General features: G+C 45.4%; 1 protein-coding gene across 4 annotated transcripts in view; it reads left to right on the top strand.

Annotated features, from left to right (window-relative positions):
- Positions 1 to 22,301, top strand: part of LOC146811630 (membrane-spanning 4-domains subfamily A member 4D-like) — a 416,136-nt gene that overhangs the window by 32,663 nt on the left and 361,172 nt on the right. The gene's annotated exons all lie outside the window — the stretch shown is intronic.

Genomic DNA, 22,301 nt, shown 5'->3' with positions numbered 1-22,301 from the left:
GCATGTGGAAACGTTTGTGTAGAACAGTTATCACAATGCGTTACTCGTAATCAGTTGCATATCATTACCTTCGAGCAGAGCATATAACACAATGCGCTACTCGCATTCCTGGGCATGTAACTACGGTCGAGCAGAGCATATAACACAGTGCGCTACTCGCGTTCCTGGGCACGTAATTACTTTCGAGCAGAGCATATAACACAGTGCGCTACTCGCATTACTTGGCATGTAATTTCTTTCGAGCGGAGCATATAACACAATGGGTTACTCGCAGTCCCGGTCTCTCCGGCTGGGGAAGCAGGGTCGGTGGCGTGAAGCGCCACACGAGGGTAATGTCAGTCATTTCTTTGGACGGCTTCCAGCGGGGAGGGTGACCGGACTTGAGGAGCGGGTCCCTATGCTCCGGTGCAGTTCACAGAGCACCGTGCTCAGGATTACAGAAGGGGGGACACGGACAGGATCCCTCGGCGGGGTCTCTCCGTCGCGCAGGCAGGGGAGGGGACTCCCACGGAGGGGACAACCCGGGCCAAGTGCGGTGTGGTTTCCAGACCAGCAGGGGGCGCACCAGGGGGGATCTCGGCCTCCGGGCTTACCTCCGTCTCGGCGTCAGCAGGCGTCCGTCCTCACGACGTTGGGGGAACTCGGCCCCGACCTTGCGCACCTCCTCACACGGCTGCGACGGCAGCGGCGGGGGCCCCGGGCTTTGCCTGGGCCTCGCGAAACAGCAGGGCACTCCTCCAGGCCTCCAGGCCGCGGCGGTGAGTGCGCTGGCTTCGTCGTCGCAGGGGGGGCTCAAATTAAGGATGGGGGCAAAGTGCTCAGCGGAGCACGCTGCCGGGGGTCCCAGACCAGGGCAGGAAGCGCGGGGGTCACAGCGCTAGTACCTGGTCGATCCCCGGTGACTTGGCAATCGGCTTAGTATTTAGTTCAATAAGTTAGCTTGGACACGCAGTCTCAGCTCTGGCATTCAAGGCTTACAGCTCGCTCTTGTCATGCAGTCTCAGTTCTTAAAGTTAGGTTTCAGTTCTCAGTTGACAGATGAAGTCTTTTGGCGCAGATGTATCTGGCGCCCTTAAGGGGTTCTGTTACAGGGGTAGGGATGGAGAGGGCGACTAGATCCTTCCTAGTCAGGCTGGCAGAGAGTCTCTGGGTCCTCCTACTACTGGGCAAGATCAGTGGGATTCACAGGGCACCTCACTCACTTAAGAGGCAGTACCTAAATCCTGTCACTCTCAGAGGCATAAGTCCCTGGCTAGGCCCTACCGCCTACACTCCTGGTGGATTCTTCCAGCTCTGCTTCACCCCAATGGCCAACTCACTCCAAAAGTTTCCCTCCCACTCTTAAGTAGCCCTAGGTCAGGTGACCTCTAGCCAAGGCGGCAAAAGTAAAACCCCACCTCCCTTCTAGAAGGTTCCAGCTTCTTCCAGGAGCTTCCCCACTCTAACTCTGGGACAAAAAGGCGGGCTGGTGTCGCAACATTGTTGTGGGTCCCAGCCAGCTCCTGGCAGCTAGGGTGCTACTATGAAAAACGACCACCCTGCAGTAGCAGGGGTCTGTGGCAGCCATCTTGGGAGAAGGGAGCACCTGCACCTTAACACTGCCTGGCAATGAAAAGGCGCCCGGAGACCTAGTCCAACATAAAAATGAGGGTGGAAAAAATGAGGCACGATACAAAAATAGAAGGGGAGACCACCCTAGGGCTGACAGGTCCACAGCACCACCTCAGCATCAGAACACCACCATCTCAGCATCAGTACTGCACTACCTCATCATCAGTGCATCAGCAGTGCAACACCAACTCTGCATCAGTGCAGCATCATCTCAGCACATCATCACCTCCGCATCTGTGCACCATCACCAGCGCATCTCCACTTCAGCACCAGTACAGCCCCACCTCAGCAGCAAGTCAGCACCAATGCACCAACACTTCAGTATCAGCGCAGCATCACCTCTGCACATCACCATCTCAGCATCGCTCAGCACCACCTGAGCACCAGCACAGCACCACCTCAGCATCACGAAACCCCAGTGCAGCATCACCTCATCACCAATGCAGTACCAGCACAGCATCAGCATAGCACCACCTCCGCATCAGCACAGCACCACCTCTCCATCAGTGTAGCACCACCAGTGCAGCCACACCTCAGCACAGCACCAACTCAGCATTGCTCAGCACCACCTTAGCACCACCTTACCATTACTCAGCACAGCACCACCTGAGCACAACCTCAGCATCACTCAGCACCAGTGCAGCACCACCTTCACACCAGTGTATCAGTGCAACACCACCTCAGCACACACTCAGCAAAACCTCAGCACCACCTCAGCACGAGTCAGTGTCACTTCGCACCACTTCAGCAGCACCACCTGAGCAGCACTCAGTGGCACTTGAGCACCACCACAGCACCACTTCAGCACAACACCACCTCAGCATCACGCAGCCCTGCCTCAGCACCAGCACAGCACCACCTCAGCACAGCACCACCACCACCTCAGCACCAGTGCAGAACCACCTCACTATCAGTGCCACCACACCTCGGTATCAGTACACCACAAAATCAGTACTACCTCAGCACCAGTGCAACATCGCTTCAACATCACTCAACACCACAACAGCCACACACCACCACCTCTGCATCAGCACAGCACCACCTCCGCATCAGTGCACCACCACAGCACAGCACCAACTGAGCAACAAAGCAGCTTCATCACAGCATCACTGCAGCACCATCTCAGCAGCAACTCGGCACCAATGTAGCACCTCTTCAGCATTAGCGCAGTACCACCTCCACATTAGTGCATCCCCACCTCAGCACCAATGCATCCCCACCTCAGCACCAGCACAGCCCCACCTTAGCAGCAACGCAGCACCCCTTCCGCATCAGCGCAGCATCAACTTAGCACAGCACCAACTTAGCATCGTGCAGCACCACCTGAGAACCAGCACAGCACCACCTGAGCATCACCTCATCATCACTCAACACCAGCACCCCACCACTTTAGCACCACCTGAACACCAGCGCAGCATCAGTGCAGCACCACCTCAGTACCAGTGTATCACCACCTCAGCACCCACTCAGCAAGACCTCAGCACCACCTCATCATCAGTGCAGCACAGCTTCAGCACCAGTCGGTGTCACTTAGCACCACTTCAGCAGCACCACTGCAGCACCACCTGAGCATCACTCAGCAGCACCGGAGCACTATGACAGCACCATCACAGCACCACTTCAGCACAGCACCACCTCAGCATCACTCATCCCAGCACAGCACCACCTCAGCACCACCTCAGCACCAGAACAGCACCACCTCACTACCAGTGCAGCATCACTCAGCCCCACCTCAGCACCAGTGCAACATATCCTCAGCATCACTCAACACCACAGCAGCCACACAGCACCATGTCAGCATCAGCACAGCACCATCCTAGCACAGCTTCACCTCTGCATCAGTGCACCACCACCAGTGCAGCACCAACTGAACACCAATGCAGCTCTACCACGGCATCAGTGCAGCAGTATCTCAGCAGCAACTCGGCACCAATGCAGCACCTCTTCAGCATTAGCCCAGCACCACCTCAGCACCAGTGCAGTATCACCTCAGTACAGTACCAGCTCAGCATCACTCTGCACCACCTGAGCCCCACACAAGCATGACTCAGCACTACCTCAGTATCACTTAGCACCACCTGAGCACCACCTCTTCACAAGCACACTACCACCTCAGTATTACTCAGCACCACTTCAGCACCAGTGCAGCACCACCTCAGCACCAACACAGCACCACCTCAGCATCACCTTTCTCTTCTTCCTCTTTCTCTCCTCTGTTTATCTCTTTCCACTCTTTCTCTCACCATTTCCTCATTCCTTTTTAGGTCGAGCCAGGGCAGCGCATGTGCTGCTGTGTGAGGCATGCTGTATTGAGAAATAGACTTGACGCTCCGCCCATTTCCTGCCCATGTTTTCAATTGGCTCCTGTTACTGTCCTTTCTAAATCCTTGCTTTTGATTCATGAGTAGGCTTAGTAGTCCCTCCTTGGTACCGCCTTGTCTGCATTTGTAACCTCCCACGAGGATTGGACTTTTTACTTGTGTTGTTACACGGTCTGCTTTATCTAGTCTGTGAGCACTACTTTCTTTAATGACACAGCACTGTCTCTTTAAAGCAGCCTTTAGTGTAGAGACCACCCAACTCCTCCCCCTATTTTGGTTTTCAGCATGCCATGCGCTTTCTGTTTTTAAATGGCGGTCGCTCACACCACTCGCAGGAGGCTGCCCTTGAGGAATAATGGTGTGCGCTTCTTCTTTTAACTTTTAGCACGCCATGCTTGTCTGTATTTACAGCCGCTCTGTGATCTTCAGGTCTCCTCTCTTCTGGTTTCTTTCTAGTGCCAGCTCAGCTGTTGGAAGGGGGCTGGACATGTTCTGTTAGATTCCAGGTGGTAAGGGATGGGTTTCGGAAGCCAGCTCATAAAACAGTGAGCCTCCTTGAGATAAAGATGTGTTGACGCCCAGCATATGCTTTCACAGGTTGCGACACAAGCCACAGTATCTGCACAGCTCGCAATAGGCACATGTGTTCCCAGACACGAGGAGCGGGCCCCCACAAATAGAAGCGGCTTTAATTTTCTAGTTAATGCCTTTAAGTGCAGACAAATATAAGTGCAGTCAGCCCCGGAATCTGGCATCTGTTGATTCTCCCCTAGTGTCCGTCTACAGCTTGTGTGATAATGCAGGTACTATTTCCCAACCTCCATCCTCCCATTGTTTATGTCCCACCCACAATAGGGTGGTTCAGTTGTACATAATGTCTTCTTGGTTATATATAAGGTAACAAAAATGCTTAACACTTTTTTATTATAACTTTTCAGCCTGCCACACGTCAGCCACGCTGCTCTACAACATAGCTTAAAGACATTGCTAAAGCCAATAGCTCTGGCTAAGCACTTTTAAGGTCCTAAAGGGGGGAGCTATTGGCATCTGTTAATGCCATATCGTTCAGCACAGAGGTTTGACCTGCATGTCATTTCACTGTGTTTGATGGTTCACTGTCCCTGTGGAAACAGTATGCCTTGGATTAGTTGTTTATTAAGCCCCTGGCCTCCTTTCTCTCCCTGAAAAGACACTCCTTGTGAATAGATTTTTCCATTTACAACTTTCTTTTGTTGTATGATTTTGGTGAGCACTTAGACACCATCAGCAGCAGTTGCTTCCATTTCACTTGTGATTGAGCTAAAAACCTCTTGGCAGCTTTCGATATTGACTTTGCTAGCAACAGAGTGTCACGACTTAAGTGTGTTCTATTTGGGGGATATTACACTGCTTTGGGGCATATATGGGCTTGCTCTTGCTGAGGATATAGCACTATGTATATGCCACTTGGCGTGCATAACAATGACTTTTTATGTTTTATTTTTGCTGCTACTTGCATTCAACTAGCCGTATCTGATTTCCATTATTTATTGATTATATTGAGTTGAACTGCTGATTCATATTAGTATCACATCCGAAATACATTATTTGACTGTTATTTGATATATTTAGTAAATTGTACAGCTATTTAGACACAACTCGCTTCCCCTTTTAGAATGCTACACGGAATCTTTAAATACACATGACTGTTGTATTGCTAACACTATGGAATCTCTGCCATTTCTATATTATATGTAAGGGAAGAGTACATAATAATGACATTACCGGTATTATGAGATCAGACTAGGTTATTTATACTGTCATGGTGCTGTATGACATAGTATGTTTTCTATGCTTATGATGAAGTTTTACAGTTTTTAAGTGTGATTGGGCACTCCTTTTGATAATTGCTTGGCTGTGATTAATACCCAGATGGGTCGAAAAGCATAGCCGATTAAACCTTTCTTGGTGAATATACATCTGGGAGGGCGAGTATTTTGTGCCGTCAAAATGCAACACAATATCTTTTGAATATATCAGTAATGCCATCAATGATGTCACTGACCTTGTCATGAGTGATCTCATAAGTGAGGTCATAAGCAGTGCATTGCGGGGTCGTACGTTATAGTTAACTATAATTGCTGTCTAGGGTTTTGTACGAGTGAAATCTGAGCCTAACATCCCTGTACCCTTTGGTTTTTTCAGTGAATTTCAAAGGTTTTTCAAATTCCATTTCTAAAGTATGAAGTCCCTCTAATGCTTAGTTTTTTTAGTTAATTTGTTGGGTTTATTTTTAATACTAATTGCTTTACAATTGATTTTTATTTTAATTTAGTTTTTTTGAACTGTAGACATTATTTTTTAATAAATATACTTATATGTTTAAAAACATAAAAATCACATATGTAGTTAATGTGAAGTGTATGATTTTTTAAAATGTAATTAAACCAATTTCATTTTTTCAAAATATTTTTGGGGCAGTGCGGTACCTTTGTGGGCTTGTAAACATAGATGGACTATTACTCTATTTTCTTATGGATCACGTGACCTGAACGAATCTGCGAGTCTGAATCTGTGGATTCACCGAAAAGGTTATAGATTATGAACGTGTACACACCTACATTGTCATTAATCGCATCATGTGAACATATTTACAAGTATATATAAACCACCTTATATCTGTTTTCCAAAAAAAGGTACAATTTTTTCAACTTTCCCGAATCTGTAAATTTACAGCCCAGATTTGCGAATTCACTCTCCAGCACACCCGGACCTTGTCTTCTGATTGAATATATTAAGACCCCACCCAAAAGCAGTTACTTCTCCAGTGAAGTCTCTAGAAGGAGGATTGAGAACCGATGGTGCTGTGCTTTTACACAATGACTGAAGCTACATCGTCCGTCCAAGATGAGCATCTAGAACCTGTTGATGTGGAGGAAGACCCACCACCTTGCAGAAAAGAAAGTGATGTGTGGAAGCACTTTACTAAACCTTCTGGAAAAAGAAGCTAACAGAAAAATATGTACAGTGCAATATTTGCAGCAAGGAGTTATCCAGAGGCATTGCAAAGAAGTATTCACATGGGACAAGTGAATTTCTAAGGTTTCAAAAAAATTTTTATTTCCAAACTGTAACATCCCTGTAAACAATGTTGTTTTAAAGTGAATTTCGATGTTTTTTTAACTAGTAATTTGGGGGCCCAGCCTCTTCAATGTTTTGGGGGGGGCTGTATGGCCCCCTCCACAGGCGGATTTTGGCCCCATGAACCCCATCCCTTGGGGCCCAGCGACATCTGCTGGGTGTCCCCAGTGTAACCAGTCTCTACTGGAACTGATGTGAAAGCCTGAATGCCCCCGCACTCCCTGCCGGCTCCCAGTCTCCTGCAGGAGTCGATATTGCTTTCAGACATGGGGAGCTGCTAAACATGCAGCTCCTTGTCAGAAAACATTTTGGCTCTGCTTCCAGCAAGCGAGAACATTTCTGAGCTCTCGCTTGCTGGAATTGAAGCATTTGCTTTGACTTGGCAGGAGCGGTAAAGCTCCCAGCAAGCCACAGCAAACAGCTGTGTCCCAGGGGTGGGCCACCAGGGACATAGCAGGAGCAGGCCATGGAAGGTGGCGGTTCTCAGGGCCATCTATTGCTCCAGAAGTTACCCCGGGGAGGTGGTGATCCCTGTTAAGGGGGGGGTCTGAGAGGCCCATCCTTAACCGTGCATAAACCCCAAGGTGGTGGTGGTCCCTGGGGCATTTATAAGCCCCAGGAGGGGGGCCTGTGCGCCCCTCCTTTATTTGCAAATACCCACGGAACCTGGACCATCTGGGGGCCAATAATTAAATAAGGACGGTAGCCCGCACTTTAAAAAAATTTAATTTGGTGGGAGTCGCAGATCCAGCGCGACTCCAGCAGAAATGTGTTTTTTAAAACGTGTTATTTTGCCCCAGCGGGATCCGGTGGGTCCCAACCATGAGGTCTAGGGGGTCAAGGTATTCCTACCCTGCCCCCTTTTCTTTCAATTTTATTTTGTGACCTGGCTTAAGCCGAGTTACAAGATGGCTGCCAACACTTCCTGGTTTGAAGTGTTGGCACCCAATCAGATTGCAGCACGAGGACTGTTGGATCCTAGGAGGATCTGCATCCCTATATATATATAATTAGCATTTTCTCTTAATATCTCATAAACTACTGAACTGATTTAATCCAATTTACTGAAAGGTCGCTTTCTGAACCAACAGCCACCTTTCTGCCAAATTTGGTGAAATTCCGTTGAGCAGTTCGGGCTGTAGTCGTGTCTAAAATCGTTATGGGAATCAACATTGGGAAAATGTGTTTTAGTAACACCCTTTTTCTCTGCCCCTGCTCAACAGATCACCCTGAAACTTTAAAGACAGCAGTTGGAGAAAGGGTCATACTAGTTTTTAAAATTTTGCGAGGATTTGTCAAACTAAGACAAAAGTTCTTAGCGAATTAAAAAAAGCTCTTCCAATGGAAACTACATCATAACTATAGCTACCTACTGGCAACCGCCAGTAGGCAATAAGATAAACACAACAAATAAATATATTTTTAAATAAATATAATTATTAATTAAACATAAATAAAACATAATCATTCTAGATATGTAAATTATAATACCAAATAGTTATTAAAATAAACAATTAAAATATTACTCCCAAAATAATCCAAAAGCAATTAAAATTAATATACCTTTTAAAATTACATCACAAAAAATGTTTAAAAATGAAAAAACATACACATAACAAATTTATTTGGAGGCGTTAAATTCACTACTCCCACGTCAACATGATTTATTTACTCTCTCGAACAATGTGTGATAATCTACCCAACATCTTTTTGGAAAATGTTCATATGATTAAGATGTGCTTTGTTAATAATCATGGTGGGCTAGCTAGTTTTCAAGGCCCAATACAGGGTACCTTCCCTCCTAAGTCCACTATGGCTGTTTTTAAACACGTTTCTCTTTAACAATCGGAACCTGCCATCTCAATTTGTAAATCTGGACCCCCCCCATCCATATTCTCCATCTGTTTTCAGAAAAGCCATTGAGGTAATTATTGCTGTGATTAATTGTATTTTAAACACTTCTCTTACTCTGGTGGTGCCAGAGTCTTGGAACCTGGCTGTTGTTAGACCGGTATTAAAAAAACAAGCAACTAAGGCCTATTTACCTGCTTCTGGCTCTTGCCAAAATGCTAGAAAAGTTAGCCAATGAACAACTAATGGACTTTTTAGAAAATCCAAATATTCTCCACCCCTCACAATCAGGGTTTTGGCTCAGGGACTCCACAGAATCTGATCTTCTAGTAGTGTTGGAAACAAAGTCACAATGGATAAGGGTTGGAACGCTGTGCTAATCCATTTACACTTGTCTACAAAGTTTGACACAGTGTCAAAGGTAAATTGGCATATGTGGTCAGGTATGGGCCTGGTCCCAGCCGTTACTTACAAACAGGAGGCATGTGGTGTCCAATGGTCAGTTTACCTTGGAGGAAAGATCCCTGAAGTATGAGGTCCCATCATGCTCATCACTCAGGCCCATTATTTAATATTTATGAATCTCCTTTAATTACTTTGATCTACTCCTTTGGCATTTCCACCACATCTTATGGAGAAGATACCTAATTAATCTTGTCTCTTTACAAGAATTCTTTGGTTCTGAACTCATGTTTAAGAATTGTTTCATAAGTATCATCTGCTGGATCGAACATAGCCATCTAAAGTGTAATGCAGACAAGACTGAGATTCTCTTATTTTGAAAAAATATTTTAACCCACACAACTGGTGGCCCGGCAACCTTACGCCTCCATTGCCTCCAGTAGAGGTGGCTAGGAATTTAGGAGTCAATTTTGACTGTTCTTTCTCTTTTTAACCTCACGTTTTATCAGTGTCAGGTACTTTTTTTTAACTATGAAAATACTTTATTGTTCGATTAATTAAAATCTATACAATAGAAAAACACTTTGATAATAAAATATTATAAAAAGAGATTCAGTGATACAAAAGTTAAAATGTTTGACAGTACATAATTACATTAAGTCAACAGGGTGCCAAACTAGATTTTTCATAATTTTCCCAACGGCATGCGTTTTCTGTACAAAATATATGCCAGGAGGCGCAGAGTGACGATGTTACTAAAAAGGAGCCATTCAGTTAAAACACAGTAAAAGAAATAGCCAAAGCACAAGTCCAGAGAAGACCAACTGTCCGATCCACTCACTTTAAGGCTCTATCTAAAAGGAGGATGGTCTCTGATGTCTTGGCAGAGCTCGGGCCATGAAGTGAAGTGAGCAGCCAGTAAACCACACAGGCCGCTGATTAGTTGGTCCAGAAAAGAGGTGGCGACTGACTGCATTTTTGAGTGGGAAGTGACCCAGTGCAATAAGATGGAATTTTGGTTACTGGCACTCCCACTGCTTTAACCTTTTTGCCCCTCTTGTGACGAACTTGGTGAACCAGATATTGAGCATCAGGTTCTTTGGGTATATGGCTGCAAAGATGGCTTGGCAGCAAGAGCGAACACCAAGTTTATTCCATTCATCCCGTAGCAGCATCCTTAGATCGTTAAGTAAGGCAGGACAAACACACGTCACGTGCGCAATCTACTCCGAAGTACACCCCCTGCGCATCGTATTGTCACTTGAGCAATGCCAATCTGGTAGATGGTGCAAGAAAGGCATTCACCCATCCTGAGGGTGAAACATCTTTTTTTCCATGCTACTGCGTAGGTGCACAATAGATATGGCAGCGCGGTCTCTGGCTTGAACCCCGATAAAACCGTCCCGGCATGTTTGCATTGTGCCAGTTGTGCCCTGCCAGAGTGAAAAGAGCAGGACCAGACACTTTTTTTTAATGTACATTTTGGGGGCCTGCTCAGATGGGTTAATTTCCCAGATTTCAGTCACATCCAGCATTTGCAATGGTTGTTCTAGATGGCAGCGCTGTTTTAGTCCCACTCGCCTGGTTGATATTTCTTGCAACAACATAGCCTCCAGGCTTTCTTCACTTGAATTGTGCAGTTTATTACACAGCTTGGTAAAAGCGCCGGCCCCTACCTCTTGACTGTCTAAAAGGCTGAACTCAAGTCTCATCTGAGCTGGAGATGAGGATTTCAGAAGACTCCATACTCGCTTGAAGATTCTTGTTATTATCTTGTTCACCAGACAGGAGTCTTTCCCCAGCATTATCTCCTGGCAATAAGATGTATAATTGGAGGTTTTAGTTTTCATGACGGTTAGAAGAGGGGACATACTTGGACCGGATAACTGCCTCACAAGCTTCATTAGTGCTGCCTCGATTGACAGAGCCTTTGCCCGACCACTTCCTTCTGTTTGGAGAAGGTGCCCCTTGAGTCCATATAAAACCCCAGATATTTGTAAAAGACGGTGCTTTCACTGCTTTTGCCGTTGAATTGCCACCCTCCACTTAGCAGCTTCCTTTTCTCAAAGGTAATTGGCTTTGATAGATTTTATTACAGCTCGTTGCAGATTGTGTAGGGGAACAACTGGTCAAGAAGCCTCTGCAAGCCAACCTTGTGTGGTTAACCAAGACAAGATCGTCTGCATATAGCAAATTGCTTACACGGGTACCGCCGAGTTTTGGAGGGTGGGAATTCACATCATCAAGTAACTGTGGTAAATCTGAGATGAAAAGGTTAAAAAGAAGGGGTGCCAAAACACACCCTTGTTTTACACCACAGAATGTTTGTATTTTCCTTGAGATGTGGATCCGTCTCTCAATTTTATACGGATCCAGGTGTTGGAGTGAAGCTGGATTATGGCCTTTAGGAGGGCAGAAGGGATCCCCCATTTCTGCAGTTTAAGCCATAGCAGACCCCTGGGCACACAATTGAAGGCCGCCTTTAAGTCGACAAAGCAACAATGGAGTGGCATTCTTGAGGCCGTCAGTACTGATAGTGCCAGCAGGTTTATTGTGGTTCCTGATTTTGCCACAAAGAGCCAGTCTGATTAAAAGGTAAAAGGTGACTGTTGGTGGCCCAAGACGACCAAAAGGCTAGCATAGCATTTGGATTCAACATCCAGAAGGCCTATCATCCTGTAGTTTTTAGGGACAGATCTCCTAACCCCTTTAAAGATTGGATGGATGATGGCTCTGTGCCAGGACTCTGGGATATGCTGACCAGACCAACAATAGGAGAAATAGGGCTGCCAGATATTTAGCCTACAACTCGATGTCCACCTTGTGCAGGGCCTGAGGAAGGCTGTTTAGCCCTGGGTCCCCATCCGACCAGCCATTGCTTATAAATCATGCCGTTTGAGTTATCAGAACTTCCGATTCCTTTGATGCCTGAAACAAAAGCTCATCTTACTGATACGGGGTTTCGGTAATGTTTGCGACTTGTAACTGGGCGGCCGTGTCAGTTAGTTGCTCTGGCGTTCCGGGGTGTGTTGTGCCCAGGGGAAGCTGCATATTGTTAGGGATGGTCGAGGAGGCGGATGGAATAGGTTTAGCAGATCATCCCTCTTCATTTTTGGTCACTTTGAAATGATCTGTTAAAAATGATTCCCATTCGTTTTTGACTAAATTAGCACTACTTTGCCCTTTAGGGGCCTTCTGTCCTCCTACTCACAAGAGACCAGAATACCTTTGGATTAGGGTTTTTACTTGTATGGACTAATTTTAACCAGAACTGGTCAGATCTTTTTTGTTTATCTGGAAATATTGCTTTCCTGAATGCATTTTGGGCTTGCTTGTAGTTGGTGAATGGCTGTGCTTTCCCTGGGCACTTCTGGGTGTGTCGTATAGCTGGGTTATGTAAGGTTTTTAGTTTTTTGGTCTCTGCACAAGTGAATAATAGGTTCCCTGTTGTGATTTTTCATGAGGTGGATGGGAATTTATTGAGTAATTGACTTGAAAAGGATTGCCATGCTGCAGTGGGCACAATGTCAACATAGCTCCTTGCATTTAGCAGGCCTCTGCACTTTATCATTATAGTTGGTATGGAAGAGTCTAACCATTTTAACCTTTTACGGTTCTCTGTGTAGATTCTGCTTGTTGTAGAACTTGTCGCGTGCCGGGTAACGCTGGAAGACCGAATATTTACTTGGGGGTGATGATCGCTCTCTCCTCGTGCCACAATAGTGTAATTTTCTGTCAAAGAGAACATTTCGTTGTTACATAAAATGTAATCTAAGAATGATTGAATATGTCTGTTTGTTCTTGTCCAGTTTAGGAGTGTGTCCAAGTAAAAACAGCCATTCAGTGTTGTGTAAACCATGCTTCTGAATTGTAGGACCATGTATTCTCCTAGTTAACTGTATCTGTTGCCTGTGGGCTTTGTTTGATCCATGATATGTTGTTTGCCCCCCGGATATATATCGTCTAGCTCTTCTGGGGCATCTTGAAAGAGGTTTGTGTGAAAGTCGCCTGAAATTAGACACAGTGTGCTTCCGTGTTCACTTGTTAAGTTGCACATGATCCTGATCGGTGTTCCAATTCAGCTTTTTTCTCCCTGGTATTTGGTGAGATATATACATTATTCAGGGGCATTTGTTTGATGGAATTGAAGCTCCTGATACCGGTGATCCAGTCTTATTCAAATGCAAGCTGGTTGATGTTTATGTTTAGGTTGCCGGCGACGTAAATCGAAAGGTCACCCATGAGTCTACCGTGCTTGTGCAGTCTTGAGGCATGGGCCCGGAATTCTAAATAACCTTCTATTGGGATACTTGCCTCAGACCATGTTTCCTAGAGGAGTATGATTTCAAAATGTATTTCAAACTTTATAGTGTCAGGTGATTGGAATTTCACAGTAAAGCTGTTAATGTTCCAAGAACATACTGTGAGGCCAAGATGGGTGCTATTTCCATTGTAGGTACTCCCAGACAGTGCAGCTGACAGCCAGGCCCAGTCGGCCATCATCATGGATAAATTCTCTGTTGCTGGTTGATCGTTTCCTTTGTGGACTCGACTTTGGGCTGATTTTCGTATTGGGAAGGGTGGGTTACCAGGGTTGCGGGAAGGGAGCCTGGGATTTTACGAGTACCAACGGGTACCGTGTTGCAATTGGAAGGGATCATTTAATACCCCAGCTGTTATCGGCCTTTGATTGTACCAGCTCCTTTATTGCCTCTGATACTAATGTGATTAGTGTCGTTTTGATTAATTGATTGCCTTTAATAGGTATACATTCAATAGATATTATGTCGTTAGATTTCAGGTTACACAATTCTGGAATAAATGTAAACAGTTTGAGGATGTTTCCTCTATTTTAAATGTTGTGCGGACCTTGGGTGACGTACTCCGTAGAATTTAGAGGGGAGGCTTGTTGTAGCCGGGAAGCGTCCTGGGGCGATGAAGGTACTTTTGACCTTTTTCTGTGTTAGGTCAGTTCGCCGTTGGACGGTGAGTGGTCATTGCTGGGATCCTTCAGGTTCACCATGTGTCAGGCACTTGTTTGTCTCTGATCAAGTTCTTAAAATGTTCTTGTGCTCATTACCTCAGGCTCAATTACTGCAATAACCTTTACTTAGGATTTGCTAAAGAGCTACCAAATAAGCTTCAGGTGGACCAACATGCTGTGGTTAGATTAGTCCTAAAGCTTTCATGAAACACCCTCTATTTCTCAGGGACTCGAGAAATTGCACTCGCTTCCAGTCTACAAATGTGTTTTGTGCAAATCCCTGACCTTGGTGTTCAGAGTTTAACATTTAACAATCCTGAAGTATCTCTTTGTAATCTCTTTATGCATTGCAGGGAACAAATAACTGTCAGATCCTCCACTTCCAACTTGTTATGCATTCACAACTTCAAGCTCAAAACAAGAGGTGAGAAACCTTTTACCTCATTGGATTCTAGGGCCTGGAACAAGCTTCCCAGCTTTCTGAGATGTGCAGGGAATGAATATGTTATGTAAAGCCTTAAAATGTTGATCTTTTGACTCCAGATGATCTTTGCAGACGATTGATTGAATGACTCTCAGCTTTGGGTTTGGTCCTCAGTGCCTTTCTAAGGAAGCTTCGCACGTGCTGCTGCTGTTTTGGTTTTGACTCTGAAATAGCACCATGATGCTCCGTTTTGAGTGACTGTGCTCTTTATAAGTAACTTTTCATTCATTCTTTCATTCATTCATTCGGGAAAGTATTGGGCTTTGGAGGCATCAGATTTATAATTTCCATTCCAAAATAAGCAATGATAAAGAAAGTGTTGGACTTTGAAGAGGTCAGATTTACTAAATACAGAAAAATATATTTCAAAAAGTATATACATTATTTTTTAGCATGATACAATTTATGTACATAAGTACAAACTTAAATTACTAAATGAATTAAAATTAGCGATAAATATATTGAAAAATTTCCACATTCAAATTAATATTAAAATAGATTAAAAACACCCACAGAAACGCATAAAAATACTGCTAGAAGAAAAGTTAGCAATGCACATTAATTTAAATACATACTATTTATTTATTACAGAAAGAACCTAAAACATAATTCAATTAATACACATAGATAATCTACAACATCTATTTAGGCAATTAATTTAAAAATACCATTTAAAACTATTAAATCATGCAAATATATAATAATTTACATAATTATTAATCGTATTAACCAATTAAGCTACAAAATAAACTGTTCATAATTTAAAAATAAAAAGACCTTCCACGCTACAAACCCAACAACCAGCCAATAAATAATTAACAAATCTTTAAATCTATTAGCAAATCAAAAATGAACTATTCTAAAAAATAATTAAATATACATATTGTTAGCATAATAAAGACGTATAACAGGAAAAGTAATAGAGCACAACAAAATAATTAAGAAACGATATTCCCAGAACCCTTTTATGAGAGCCACAGGGCAAGCAGGAGCTACTGGGCTCAACCATGAGGCTTGTGGCCTTTTTATTGTTGACATCCTGGTGTCTGATCTACTATGGGTGCTAAGTAACTGGGCCACGTACTACCCTTCAGCACTTGACTCTCAGTGGTTGTGCAAGTCAAACAGTCAAAGGCTGTTCAGGGGGAGATAGCTGCAAGGTATGCATGGCTTATAACTCAAAACCCCACACTGATCCCAATAGGATGATTGTACAGCCCACTACTGATCTTTAGCATAAAAAGCAGAATTGAATATACACACTTAACACAGCATGCTAAATACTTAACACAAGTTGTCTCTCAAGACTACCAGACTGGCACTTTTCAGTGCTCCTCCTGCGAGTCCTCTCATTCCACCCCATCCTCCTACACACTAGACTCTGTCCCTTATGGATTTTAGCAGGTGCACCCAGGTTCAGTCTACACTAGTGCTACATGCTAAACACAGCACATGAAATAATCCGCACAAGTAGCCTCTCAACTTGCAAGCGCTCTCACACTTGTCAAGGCAGTGTTTCCTACTTGCGCATCCTCTCATTCTTCCCCTCCTCCTCCATGATAAATATTGTATCCCTGGAGGACTTTAGGTTGTGACCCCAGGTGCCACCTGCACAAGTGATATTCATCAAAGTCTGGCTTTAGCCTTGAAAGTTTTCTACTCTCAGTATGGTAAACTGCTGAGCTGGGGCCCTGCTTCCATCCTTAGCCCAACAATAACCTTCAGGGCCAGGCTGATTCTCTCCCCCAATTTTCCACAGTCGGCGGGCTTGGAATACTGAGCAGTCACAGATTGTGACAGCTTTCAGGTGGAGCAGCTCGTTCTTCTAAGTTCCTACAGGTAAGTCGGTGAGTCAGCGGCTCTCCTGCAAGCAACTTCTGGACTTGTTCCCAATGGTTGCAGGGACTCTACCAATACGGTAATGGTCGCAGTGGTCCTGGTGGACCCCTCGTGGCATATGGGTGGGTCACAAACATAAACAACAGTCTAGATCAGGCCGGATTCTCTTAGTATAACCCCAACAGTCTCAATAGCCCGCTATAAGTAGTCACATATTTGGGCGACGCCCCATAGTCTCAGCTGCACAACCAACAACCCCAACAGTCTTGGTGTCAGTGAACGATAGCCACAGTAGTCCCAGTGGCCCCCTCCTGAAACACAGATCAAGCCGGATTCTCTTAGTATAACCCCAACAGTCTCAATAGCCCGCTATAAGTAGTCACATATTTGGGCGACACCCCATAGTCTCAGCTGCACAAGGGACAACCCCAACAGTCTTGGTATCAGTGAACGATAGCCACAGTAGTCCCAGTGGCCCCCTCCTGAAACACAGATCAAGCCGGATTCTCTTAGTATAACCCCAACAGTCTCAATAGCCTGCTATAAGTAGTCACATATTTGGGCGACGCCCCATAGTCTCAGCTGCACAAGCAACAACCCCAACAGTCTTGGTGTCAGTGAACGATAGCCACTGCAGTCCTAGTGGCCCCCTCCTGAAACACAGGGGTCACGGACTTGGGCGATAACCCCAATGAGATTCGCAACACCCTGTGATGAACTATAACTTCACTACAGCCAAAGGCGGGATGCTAATTTCTGCAAGAGAACAGATGGCTCCCTTACCATATTAGTCTCAACTGAACTAGGCACCTTACACTCTGCTCATCAGGATCTACTCTTCAGGATCCCCGATGAGCCTCTGTCCCTGCAGGCTCTCTCCTCCTCCTTATAGGGCAGTATGGTCTTGGCAGGCATGCAGAAGGCTGGTGCTTCATGCACAGGACACATGTTCTTGGCTTCAGGGTGGTGGCCCCTCACCAGTGCTTAATTTGCAAAAAAAGAAGTGCCAGGTTTCACATCAGGAGTACACTGCACCTTGTAACACACATTGCCCCTGCCAGCGCCACCAATGATAGTAACAACACAACTACTGACATTCACACTCCTACGAGTGTGTCAGTTCAGTCTCTTTCATGCCACCAAAGCTATAAGACTGGCTTTGGTGGCAGGTAATATTCCTTTTAATTTTGAGTTCATAATTAACTGTTCTTGTGGTCATCTCTGAATTAGTCAGACAGCGCCACCTTATGGCAGACTGTCACAGGCCCCGGTGCTGAAAATTAAGTGCCAGTGCTGAGCACCGGAAACCACTTGCTCAAATTAAGCACTGACCCTCATCCAGATGGGAGACTACCAGATATTGGTCCCCATTCTGGTTCTAGTAGCAAGAAGTTTTGGAGTTCTTGCTACTCCTGATGAAATGATGTTTTTTAACAAAGTATGGGGCTGGCGCTCCTACCTTTGCAAATCCAGACACATTTATGATTTAGTGCAGTGTATGGGCTTTGAAATCTTTGTTTGGTGTGTCAAGTCCTTTGAAGTGCTCTCTCCTTTGCACTGTCCTATGTCAAAGAGACAGTCAGCCACAGCAGGAATTACTCCAATGCTTAGTGACTCATATCACATGACAATGGAGTCACAGGGGTCACACCAGGATGTCAACCTCCTCTCAAATATGCCATATAAAGGTTAAACTGTCTAAGCCTTCGTCTCTCAAGATTCACTTGTAGTGCCAACCTTATCAGTCCCACCATCTTCCTGACAAAACCCATAAACCTCCATTTTATGTATCATCCACAGGCACACTTATGCAACCCAGCACATGCTCACACAAACAAACGCAAGTATCACACACTGACTGGCTCTACATTCTGTCCATGCAGGACAAGCATGTGTTGAGTATGCAGTGACAAAACATTGCACAAAGGCCAGCCTGTCCGACTCCAGTGACGCAGGTAAAAAGGCTTGCTAGCATTACTGATTGCAATGAACTCATACCGGGTATGCTTCTACTACAGTTCTCATGTCACTGAACTCCAGGTAAGATCAGCAGGCCCCTACATTCACAATGGGAGCATTTAGTGTCCCCCTCCCAGACTTAAGCAGACCACATTACTGTGAGATAGACCTATGTCATGGTGCACACTCATGATCAGTGTTCTCCCATAACCCAAATTCATTACCAGGGATTCAGATATTGATGCAGCTGGGGCAGACCATTACCATGCATTGGAATTTCCTATCTCATCAGATTTTGTATAAAAGTATATTTTCTATCTGCCTTATTTCGTTCTATAATACTGCTCATTGCTCAATATTTTGGCACAATATTTGAGTCAATCAATGTCTTGGAAACAATATTATGGTGTAACACACCCAAGATGCCTCCGTCCCTCATGCCACTGAAATGATGCAGCTATGGGGGAGCAAATCATGCTCCTACATTTCAACTATGTACTAAAGGGTCAACATATTGTACATTTGCAAAATGCCCTACCTAATGAGGTCGAAGTTACAAACCCCTATTATTGGCTTCTGATGCAGGAATGAGGCCTGCAAGGGTCAGCAGATCTCAGTCCCTGCATTTGCATTCCCAAATATGACCTGTTTTCTTAAAAACAGCCTGTGTCCGTTAAAGGGATCAGTGCAGTTTAAAAAAAAAAAAAGTTTTCCATTTGGAATGCCATGGGTGGGTGAAGCCATATGTTGTAGTCTGAATCTTTACCTGCTGCCCCCTAGACCATTGTCAGTATTCCCAGAGGGAATTCCCACAGGTTCAGCTTCCCCTTTGTGAGTTAGATGCCACCCCCTTTGAGGTGTCTGTAACTGGTCAATTATTTGCAACCACAGTTGTGACCACAAACCATTGATATATTTCTCTTCAAATTGCAGATCGGAGGGAGATGCCCCTTTCATGCTCCCTCCTCTTTGCGATTTCAGACAGGGTCGCAATTTTTTTTCCACTAATCAGAAAGACTTTTCTGACTCACAAAAGAGTTTTTGTAAATATTAAAAAGGTATTTGCTGTCACAAACCCTCTGAATTTGCAAATCACAGTCTTTGTAACCACAAAATAACTTTGACCAACAGTCCCCTTACATCTAATCCTGGGTTGCTTTCAACCAAAAATATGTATGATTTTGGGCAAATCACTTAATCTCCAGTTGCACAAAAATGTAACATTATAATAGGAATAATGGTACCCATATGTGCAATGCAAACACCAACCTGGTAATCAATCAAGCAAGATTTATTAAACGCGGCGAATCACCCATGATGATCTCAAGGTGCTAGAGTTGCTAGCTGCTCTGTGGTGATCTCTTCATTTGAACAGTCAGGTCTAGAGTCCTTTCCTGAATGATGAGGTGGTCTTGAGGTGCATGGGATGGTTGTTCCAAGCTTTGGCCACCAGGTGTGAGAAGGAGCATCCTCCGTTGTAGCCTCGGCGGATCCGAGTGGTGTCTGTGAGGAAGAGGGAGGCAGATAATAGGTGTCTAGTTGGTTGGAAGAAGATCAAGCATTTGTTGATGTATTCTGGTTCTTCATTGTGCACGGCGTTGTATGCATGGGGCAACATCTTGAACTGGCATCTCTTCTGGATCGGGAGCCAGTGTAGCTTCTAGAGGTGCGGTGTGATGTTGGTCCATCTGGGGAGGTCGAGGATGAGACTTGCCTCTGAGTTTTGTATTGTCTTTAGTCACTTCGGGTGGCGTACGGTGATTTCTACTTCGAGAGTATTCTCATAGACCAGCCTGGTGGTGACAAAGGTCTGTGTGACAGTCCTTCTGGTGTTGACTGGATGCCACCTGAAGATCTTGCGGAGCATGCATATGGTGTGGAAGCAGGCGGATGAGACTGTGTTTACCTGTTTCTTCATAGATAGCTTGCTGTCCAAAATGATGCCGAGGTTGCGGGCGTGGTCTATCGGGCAGGAGATGGGGAAACCACGGCAGGCCACCATGTGTCATTCCACAGCGAGGTGTTATTCCCAAAGATGAAGGCTTCCGTCATGTCCGAATTAAGCTCGAAACAGTTGTCCTTCATCCAGTCGGCGACGTTCAGTATACATCAGTGGAAGTTGGCTCTGGGAAAGGAGGGGTCTTCCGACAGCAAGAGGATGAGCTGGGTGTCATCGGCGAAGGAGATGATGTTGAGCCTGTGTGAGCTGGTGGTGTTGGCCAGGGGGGTCAAGTACGTGTTGAAGAGGGTGAGGCTGTGGGACAATCCTTGCGGGATGCCGCAGATGATCTTCTTGGGTTCCGAGGTGAATGGTGGGAGATGGATTTTATGTGTTCGTCCAGTGAGGTATGAGGTGATCCATTTGAGGGAGTCTCCCTGAATTCCAATGTGTTGGAGTCTGTTGATCAAGATGTGATGGGAGACAGTGTCAAAGGTGGCTGACAGGTCCAGGAGGATGAGAGCCACCATTTTGCCATGTTCCAGGAGGGCCCTAATGTCGTCGGTGGCTGCAATCAAGGCTGTCTCAGTGCTGTATTTGGCTCGGAATCTGGATTGAGAGGAATCCAGGAGGCTGTTGTGTTACAGATTTTCAGTGAATTGTTGGTTGATTACCTTCTCGAGAACCTTCGCTGGAAAGGGGAGCAGGGAGATAGGACAGAAGTTCTTCAGTTCTGCTGGGTCAGTGGATGGTTTCTTCAGGAGTGGCCACACTTCAGCATGTTTCCATCCCTCAGGGAAGATGGGGGGGATGGAGGTGTTCAGGACTATTTTGAGCTTGCCACCAATCGTCTTGCTCCCGAGGTTGAAGGTGTGGTGGGGACAGGAGTTCGTGGGTGCTCCTGAGTGCCCAGAGTTCATGATGTAGATTATTGCTTGAGTAGTGAGAGGGTCCCAATAGGTGAGCAGGTGTTTGTGTTTTGTGTTCATGGGATGTGAGCAATCTGATGCTGTCAGCGACGGAGGGTTGGGGTTTGAAGTTGGGAGGGGATGATGTTCTCGGCTGCTGCGCGGCAAAAGAACTCCTTTGCAATGGTGAGGAACTCCTTGCTGCAGTTTGTGCTGGCTTCTGTGCAATCTGCAAGAGCGTTCTTCTGTGTTTCTTTTAAAGATGGTATTGGTTGAGTGCTGCCTTGAAGGTTGAGATGTATTCCGTCTTTTTGCTGGTGCACCACTTCCTTTCAAGTTGCTGTCAGTTGAATTAGGTGAATTCCAGCTCTGCGGTGAAGCAGCTGCTTCTTCTGGCAGGACCTTTGGATTTGGCTGGCTATATGGGGACGATGGTGTCAGTGCATTCTGTGATCCACTGGGAGAAGTTCTTCACAGGCCTGATCTGGGTTGAATGTTGTGTCTTGGAGGTGGGAGTTGAGAACGTTGTTTCACTGGTCTTCCGACATCCTTTTTAGGTCTCACCTAGGCAGCGAATGCGCTGCATGTGCTGTCTCGAAGAGACATGTAGTATCTAGATATGGGCTTCAAAAAAACACTGAAGTTTTCAATTGGCTCCTGCTACTGTCCTTTGAAAATGGTGGCTTTTGATTAGTGAATAAGCTTAGTAGTCCCTCCTTAGTACCACCTTTTCTCCTGTTGTGACCTCCCATGAGAACTGGCCCTCTTGTGTGTGTTGTTACTCGGGATGTTTTAATTACAGTCTGTGAGCACTATTTTCTTAAATGGATTTCTGCTGATTGCTGTTGCAGGCAGGACAAGCTCTCCCGCAACCCCTCGCTGC

This window comes from Triturus cristatus, chromosome 7 (genome assembly GCF_964204655.1).
Source record: "Triturus cristatus chromosome 7, aTriCri1.1, whole genome shotgun sequence".
Taxonomy (NCBI): domain Eukaryota; kingdom Metazoa; phylum Chordata; class Amphibia; order Caudata; family Salamandridae; genus Triturus; species Triturus cristatus.
Note: the sequence above shows the minus strand (reverse complement) of the source record. Positions and strands in the feature narration are given on the sequence as shown.